The 9,465-nt window shown below is 34.8% G+C and overlaps 1 pseudogene; it reads left to right on the plus strand.

Annotated features, from left to right (window-relative positions):
* The first annotated feature begins 729 nt into the window (after positions 1–729).
* Positions 730–1,678, plus strand: LOC130850184 (olfactory receptor 8H1-like; annotated as a pseudogene).
* The last annotated feature ends 7,787 nt before the right edge of the window (positions 1,679–9,465 follow it).

Genomic DNA, 9,465 nt, shown 5'->3' on the forward strand with positions numbered 1-9,465 from the left:
TGTCAGTATTTTACAAATATAATTTTGGAAAAAAATTGAGACAATAGTCAAGTTAGAAGAACATCATATCTTTTGGAAATTAATACTGATGTGGTCTATCATGTTAATACCCCCTATTAAATCCACTATTTGAAACTAAATTATCATTAGAATTATATAGTATTGGAAAAGAAAGAACACTATGTGGTGCATTAAAACTATTTTGCAATCCTTGTTTATTATATATCTAGCATTTTTTCCTCAGGTTTTCCTGAAATTAATTATAAATAGAAATACAGTTTTATGGGCATGCTTTCTGGAGTAAATCTATGTTGGCAGAATTACGGAGCCAATATTTAATAGCTCTGCCTCTGGATAAACTATCTAAATTCTTGGTGCCCTTTTTCTCATCTAAAAAATGTGGCTAATAGTACTACCTATGGTATACTAATCTCAAGGGACTTAAATGCATTAATAATGGGAACATTTAGAACGGCATTAGACTTATTCTAATTATTCAATATAATAACTATATTATATTATATTCAAATGTTAATTATACCTATTTGTATATTTGGCAATCAGATTAAGATTTATCTCTCCATACTCTTCCACCCCTCATTATCATCACTTCCTTGACACACTAAAGTAACATACATGTCATGTCCTTCATAGAAACACAAATATCTTGTGGCAATTGCTGTTAAGTATCAAATTTGATTTTTTAACAGTTTACAACATTTGGATATTATGGGTGGAAAGAATATCACACATGTGTCTGACTTCATCCTCATGGGACTGACAGATTCTGAAGAGATCCAGCTGGTCCTCTTTATGCTGTTTCTCCTCATCTACCTGATCACTGTGCTAGGGAATGCAGGCATGATGCTGATCATCCGCCTGCATCTCCAGCTTCACACCCCCATGTATTTTTTCCTCAGTCACCTGTCATTTCTTGACCTCAGTTACTCAGCCGTCAACACCCCTAAAACCTTAGAAAACTTACTGATATCCTCCAAGTATATTTCATACCTGAACTGCTTGGCCCAAATGAATTGCTTTATTTTCTTGGGTGCCACTGAATGCTCTCTTCTCTCCTCAGTGGCCTATGATGGCTATGTAGCTATCTGCACCCCTCTGCATTACCCAGTTGTTACATCTGCAAGACTCTGCTGCTCCCTAGTCTTGGGATCCTATTTGATTGCCTTTATTGAATCCTTTATCAATATGCTCTGCATGAGCAGATTGCATTTCTGTGATTCCAATGTAATCTATCACTTTTTCTGTTACCTGCCCCCAATTTTAGCCCTGTTCCTGCACTGACACACATGACACAGAAATCATAATATTCTTTTTCTCTGGCTTGACCCTAATCCTGTCTCTTATCACAATATCTGTGTCCTATGTGTCCGTCCTGTCTACTATCCTGAAAATTACTTCCACTTCAGGGAAGCAAAAATCCTTCTCTACTTGTGCCTCCCATCTCCTGGGAGTCACCATCTTTTATGGCACTCTGAATTTTACTTATTTAAAACCAAGTAAGTCCTACTCCTTGGGAAAGGATCAAATAGCTTCTGTTTTTTATACTCTCATCATCTCCATGCTGAATCCACTCATATACAGCCTTCGGAACAAAGAAGTGAAAAGTGCTCTCATTAGAGTCATGCAGAATAGGAAAGCCTCCAAGCAATTCAAATAAGAGTGAAGCTAAACTTTTAACCTCATCTTTTTATTTTTCTTCTCTATAGTGTATTTCCTTGCTCTCTCTCAAGAAACACATTGAACTCATTATCTATTTATTTTTTCTGCTTGATCAAATATGATCTTGAGCATTTCCTGGAATATGCCTCTAGAAATCCACATTGTAATTGGAGCCATTGAACCATAGTAAACCCATTGTCTAAATATATATGTTTTTAAGGGCAAAGGACTTGCAAAATGAAAAATTATATTTATCACCTTTTAAAATATATCATACAAAATCAGAGATTCTTATGAGGTAAATGAGCTCTATTTTAGGAACAATGATAACAGTTTTAGCAATTATTTCATTTACTTTGTGGAAAAGCAATATAGCATAGTGCTTTGGAACCAAATAATCTAGGACTTAGATTCTAGATTTGCAAACCTTTGAGCTGCATAGCCCTTAAAAATAATTGAAACTTTAGCCACACGTTTCCTCAACTGCACAAAATAAATAATAATTCCAGGTACACAGAGTTATTGTAAAGATTAAATTATGTAATAAATGTAAAGCGTATAAGGCAGTCCTAATAAATGCTGGCCTATCATCAGAACATGCACATTCCTGCCGTATTTTTAATGTACATTGGCCCTTCTGATAAACAAATATTCACTACTGTTTAAAAATTTCTCTTGGTTGATTTAAAGGACAAACACATGAACAGCTAAGGAAAAACTCAGCACTTCACAATTTTGGATTTAGAGTGGTATGTATTGGAGAAAATTTGAAAAATACTAAAAAATTTAAGGAAATAGAAATGCCCTAAAAGTTAAAACAGTTTTGTATGTTTTCTTCTGGATTGAGAGTTATACATATATGTGTATGTATTATATGTGATCAATATTTGTCATTTCCTATGTACTCTTTTTGCAGTTTTCTGTGTATACTAGCAAGATTAACATTTGATTATCCCTTTGTCATTCATTTTAAGGTAAATATGTTTTTGGTACATGGGAAAAATCAAGACACTCATTTTGCAATGTTTTGCACATGCAGTGTTTGTAAATTCATCAAGTTGAAACCCTGCATTCAGTGGCATTTCTTTGGGGGCTGTCCAAAAGTGTTTAAAACACCTACCCTTGTGTGAGGTGTCAATGAGTTTCAATAAACTGCTTCTTTGTCAATATTTTTGTATATTTTAAAACAGCAATGTCATTCTCCTGATTTCTATAGATTTGTTATGAATATTAAAACAATTCTTGAATTAAATGCTAAACTCAGTCTTTTCAAATTTTTTAACATAGACAAGTTGTGTAGCTACAAATTTACAATGTAGCTACAAATATACAGATGTTGTGACAACCCATAAACTTTAGTCAGGTAGAATGTGAACATTTATTTTTTTTTTAATGCTTCTTGTACATAATCTTTTTTTTTCCCCATAATAGACCTTTCATGTTTTAAGGCAGCACCACCAGATTTCACCTCATGTTAACAGAGCCAATACGTCACAGAGTCATGCAGAACATTTTCTCATACAACTGACTCTGTAGACAATTAGCCGGGCTTTTATGTAGCATTTGCTCCTCATTTTTGACCACTCATTTTATTGTCTTTAGTATGTGGAACAGCCAAAGTTTCCTAGGTATACAGAGGCATCTTAGAAATTACAAGTGAGAATTTTTGGTGGAATTTTAAAATGTGAGAGATTTTGCAAAAAAATAACATCACTGTATTTACAAATACTGTAGCCAAATGTAATCATGCTACATTTTAAAATGCTTTGTCTGTTATCAAAGTGGTATTTATAAGAATAGTATTGATATTTAAGAGACTGCAAAAACCTCATTGCTTACTATACTGCAATAACTCTGGATTAGCTCAAACTGAATAAGCTAGAACAGCTTTATACCAGTATCTACTAGAGTGAGTCAAAAATTATCCGCACCCTGGCTGTAAAATGTATTTTAATTAACTTTTAGAAAAGACAAATGCATAATTTCTCGACACAATCTCCTTGATTTTCAATACACTTTGTCCATCTGTCAACCAGCTTTCTTATTCCCTCATTAAAAAATGTGTTAGGCTGAGCTGTGAGCCAGGAAGGCACAGCTGTCCTCACCCCCCCCCCCCCCATTAGAAACAAACCCCTGTCCCTGCAGGGCTGCTTGCACATAATCTTCTACTGCAATTTTAATTTTCTCTGCTCTTTACAGGTTAAGAACAAATTTTCCATTTCCCAAGTATTTCATAGTTTTTGTTTAAACTTTTGTAACTAGATAGATCTTTTTTATTCAAACAATAATGATTAAAATATTTTATTTTGGAAATTCAGATTGTTTTCTAAGTAAAACTATATTGATTACTTTTGTTCCATACTTTTCAAGTGTTAAAAATAAAATGTAAAAGTGCAATTCTCTTCTAGGAGTTAAAGTTTGAGTTATTTTTACTAATTCAAAACTGTCAAAAACGTATTCAAGTCTTTCAAATATGCATTATTTTCCATACTTAAATTATTTTAAAAAATTCCTTATTCTATATGAATGCCACTTGAAATTATTATGGCAGTTTTGCTCTGATTTCCATGTTTTTTAGACTCTATATTTACAGAAATTTTTATTTTATTTTGCTTGCATTTGTTTAATAGTGTACATTTTTGGCTCCTTTTTCATCTTTTATAAGCATAATGTCATTTCCTATACATACAGGTTCTTTTCAGTTTTCTAGTCTCTTTTTATAAACTATGTTTTTACCTCTCTTTTACTTCTATTTCTATGATTAGGAAATATATCCTGTTGTTTTATGCTGGCAAATACTGTCAACAGATCATATGATTTTGTGGATAACACTTAAGTTAGGAAAGTTATAATTAAACTAAACACTAATAAAATAAGACTACCCTAATTTTTTTACAATGTGGTTTAGAAAACCTTTATAGAACATCATTACATATGTGTAATATAATCTATGGACCATATGAAAAAGTTAGACTATTTGCATTTGCCCTGAATATTACTTGTTGTATTAGAGAACATCATATTTTATGTAAAATATGGTATGAAGTAACTTAAAATATAATATGCTACTTATGGTGCCATGACAAAATACTGTTCAATAAAAATATAATAAAGAAAATAATACAATAGAACATGTTAAAAACATAAAAAGCTAAGTCCAAATAATTATTAGATAGAAGAGTGAAACACATTTTGCTAAGCACTTACCATGTGCTAGTCAACATTCAAAGAGCTTTACATACAGAGTGAAAACAGTTGATCTTCACAAGATAACCTCCAACATGTAGATATGTCTGGTATTGTGAGGTACCAGCAATATCTACATGTTTTCTCAGGTCTTCCTACTTGTTTAGGCAAAGACTTGAAAGGAATCCTGAAATTTTCTCTTTATCACACACATCTCACATCCAATCTATGAGCATGCTATGTTGACTCAAAATACAGATTTATTTGAAGCCTAACTACTTCTCAACATTTTCCTGCTACCACCCTGACACAAGAAACCATCATCTCAGTCTTACAATTATTGCTGCAGCCTCCTGGCTTGTCTCTGGTTGGCCTTATCCCTTTAGAATGTAAATGTCAAAGGAAGAGCCAAAGCAATACAGTTAAACAATAAATGGGATTATATCACTTTCTTCACAAACCCTACACGACTGATCACACTAATAGTAAAAATGAAAACTTTCATAAGAGTCCACTGGTCCACAATGACTATGTCCCTACTCCTTATCTCTATGAATTCATTCCCTCTGATGTTGTCAATTATACTACTTTGTTCTGGCCACATGGCATCCTAACTTTTCTGTGCACATTATTCCTGATACTGCCTGGAATTTTTCTATTCTTCATTCTGAAACTTCCTTTTCATAGACAACTACATGCTTTTTTTTCTTATTCTATTCCTAATAAAAATATCCTTAAAACCAAGTTTAAAACTGTACCTGTTCCCTTTTCCTTTCCACGTTTCACTTGTTTTCCATAGCAGTTATCTCCAGCTAAACATTTTACCCGCCCCCCCCCCCCCCGCACCCACTGTCACTTAATGAGTGAAGGATCATTGCTTACTTTGTTCAACATTGTATCCCCAGCACCTAGATGTATGCCTCAATCAATGTATCTGAAGGTTGCAGTTTACAGAACATGAAACTGAAGAACAGACAGATTAAATAACTGGTTCCTGGTCACTCCACCAGTTAAAGAACAAACTCACAGTTGAACCCAGATAATCTAACCTTAGTGTTCAGTCTTCATCTCCACTCTCTGATAGGGCATTTATCCACAAAATTGTATTATGATTATCAGAGGTGAAAAAATAAAATTCATTACTGTATTAAAGAAAGCTTTAAATAAAACTCCAGGGGCTGTTGCAAGGTGTATGTTGCTGGCAGACAGTCTCTAGAAATGCTAATGGCAGACAGTTTGATTTGGGGAATACTAGCAAAATTTTCTCAAAAATAAAAGCACAGGAGAGAAAAGATGGCGGCGAAGTAGAGAGACGTGGAGTGCATCCCTCTCCAAAGATGCATTGGGAATGCACGGAAGGACGCAGTAATTCCCACAGAGAACCAGCTGAACACCAGCAGACGGCCTCGGAAACCAGAAAGGACTGCGGGGAGCCCGACATAGCCGACTTAACATTCGTTTAATCCAATACTTGGACATTAGTCTGAGGCTTGGACAGTCTTCTATAAACACCTCTATCTCCAGGACAAGCAACCCCAAAAGTTTGGACAACCATGAGGAAACAAAGAAACACCATGCAGGCAAAGGAGCAGGAAAAAAACCCACAAGACCAAATAAATGAGGAGGAAATAGGAAAAATGCCTGAAAAAGAATTTAGAGTAATGATAGTAAAAATGATACAAAATCTTGATAACAAAATAGAGAAAGTACAAGAAACAGTTCATAAGAACTCACAAAAACAAACAGCAATGGATAACAAAATAACCGAAATTAAAAATACTCTAGATGCTATAACCAGCAGAATGACTGAGGCAGAAGAACGAATAAGTGAGTTGGAAGATAGAATGGGGGAAATAACTGCCACAGAGCAGGAAAAAGAAAAACAAATAAAAAGATTAGAAGACAGCCTCAGAGACTTCAGTGATAACCTTAAACGTACCAACATTCGAACTATAGGCATCCCAGAAGAAGAAGAAAACAAGAAAGGGTCTGAGAAAATATTTGAAGAGGTTCTAGTGGAAAACTTCCCCAACATGGGAAAGGAAATAATTCACGAAGTCCAAGAAGCACAGAGAGTCCCATACAGAATAAACCCAAGGAGAAATACACCAAGACACATATTAATCAAACTAATGACAATTAAACACAAAGAAAAAATATGAAAAGCAGCAAGACAAAAGCAACAAACAACATATAAGGGAAAACCCATAAAAATAACAGCTGACCTTTCTACAGAAACTCTGCAGGCCAGAAGGGAATGGCAGGATATACTGAAAGTCCTGAAAGAGAGAAACCTACAGCCAAGAATACTCTACCCAGCAAGAATTTCATTCAGATTTGAGGGAGAAATCAAAAGCTTTCCAGATAGCAAAAGTTAAGAGAATTCAGCACCACCAAACCAGCCTTACAACAAGTGCTAAAGGAACTTCTCTAAGTAGGAAACACACGAAAAAGAAAACACCTACAAATACAAACCCAAAACAATTCAGAAAATGGGAATTGGAACACACATGCCAATAATCACCTTAAATGTAAATGGATTAAATGCTCCAACCAAAAGACACACCCTGGCTGAATGGATACAAAAACAAGACCCTTCTATATGCTGCCTACAAGAAACCCACTTCAGAGCAAGGGATACATATAGACTGAAAGGAAAGGGATGGAAAAAGGTATTCCATGGTAATGGAAGTCAAAAGAAAGCTGGAGTAGCAATACTCATATCAGACAAATTAGACTTGAAAGTAAAGACTATTAAAAGAGACAAGGAAGGACACTACATAATGATCAAGGGATCCATCCAAGAAGAACATATCACAATGGTAAATATCTATGCCCCCAATATAGGAGCACCTCAATACATAAGGCAAATGCTAACAGCTATAAAAGGGGACATCGACAGGAACACAATAATAGTGGGAGACTTGAACACCCCACTTACATCAATGGACAGATCATCCAAACAGAAAATCAATAAAGACACACAAGCTTTAAATGACACATTAGACCATCTCGACTTCATTGATATTTAGAGGACATTCCATCCAAAAACGAAAGACTACACTTTCTTCTCAAGTGCATACGGAACCTTTTCCAGGATAGATCACATCTTGGGTCACAAATCAAACCTCAGCAAATTCAAGAAAATTGAAATCATATCAAGCATCTTCTCAGACCACAAGGCCATGAGACTAGATATCAATTACAGGAATAAAACTGCAAAAATTACAAACACATGGAGGCTAAACAATTCACTCTTAAACAACCAAGGAATCACTACAGAAATCAAAGAGGAAATCAAAAAATATCTAGAAACAAATGACAATGAAAACACAAGAACCCAAAACCTATGGGATGCAGCAAAAGCAGTTCTAAGAGGGAAGTTTATAGCAATACAGTCCTACCTTAAGAAACAAGAAAATGATCGAATAAACAACCTAACCTTACACCTCAAACAACTAGAGAAAGAAGAACAAAGAAACCCCAAAGGGAGCAGAGGGAAAGAAATCATAAAGATCAGAGCAGAAATAAATGAAAAAGAAAGGAAAGAAACCATAAGAAAAATAAATAAAACTAAAAGCTGGTTCTTTGAGAAGATTACCAAAATTGATAAACCATTAGCCAGACTCATCAAGAAAAAAAGGGAGAAAATGAAAATCAACAGAATTAGAAATGAAAAAGGAGAAGTCACAACGGACACCTCAGAAATACAAAACATCATGAGAGACTACTACAAGCAACTATATGCCAATCAATTGGATCACCTGGAAGAAATGGATACATTCTTAGAAAAATACAGCCTTCCAAGACTGAACCAGGAAGAAATAGAAACCATGAACAGACCAATCACAAGTACAGAAATTGAGGCAGTAATTAAAAATCTCCCAACACACAAAAGCCCAGGACCAGATGGATTCACGGGCAGATTCTATCAAACATTTCGAGAAGAGTTAACACCTATCCTTCTCAAACTCTTCCAAAATATTGCAGAAGGCGGAGCACTCCCAAACTCATTCTATGAGGCTACCATCACCCTGATACCAAAACCAGGCAAAGATGTCACAAAAAAAGAAAACTACAGACCAATATCACTGATGAATATAGATGCAAAAATCCTCCACAAAATACTAGCTAACAGACTGCAACAGCACATTAAAAAAATCATCCACCATGATCAAGTGGGGTTTATCCCTGGGATGCAAGGATTCTTCAATATACACAAATCAATCAACGTGATACATCATAACAACAAATTGAAGGATAAAAACCATATGATCATTTCAATAGATGCAGAAAAAGCTTTTGACAAAGTTCAACATCCATTTATGATAAAAGCTCTCCAAAAAATAGGCATAGAAGGAAATTACCTCAACATAATAAAAGCCATATATGAAAAACCAAAAGCCAACATCGTTCTCAATGGAGAAAAACTGGAAGAATTCCCGCTAAGAACAGGAACAAGACAAGGGTGTCCACTCTCACCACTATTATTCAACATAGTTTTGGAAGTGTTAGCCATAGCAATCAGAGAAGAAAAAGAAATCAAAGGAATCCAACTTGGAAAAGAAGAAGTAAAATTGTCACTCTTTGCAGATGACA

The sequence above is a fragment of the Hippopotamus amphibius genome, chromosome 3 (assembly GCF_030028045.1).
Source record: "Hippopotamus amphibius kiboko isolate mHipAmp2 chromosome 3, mHipAmp2.hap2, whole genome shotgun sequence".
Taxonomy (NCBI): domain Eukaryota; kingdom Metazoa; phylum Chordata; class Mammalia; order Artiodactyla; family Hippopotamidae; genus Hippopotamus; species Hippopotamus amphibius.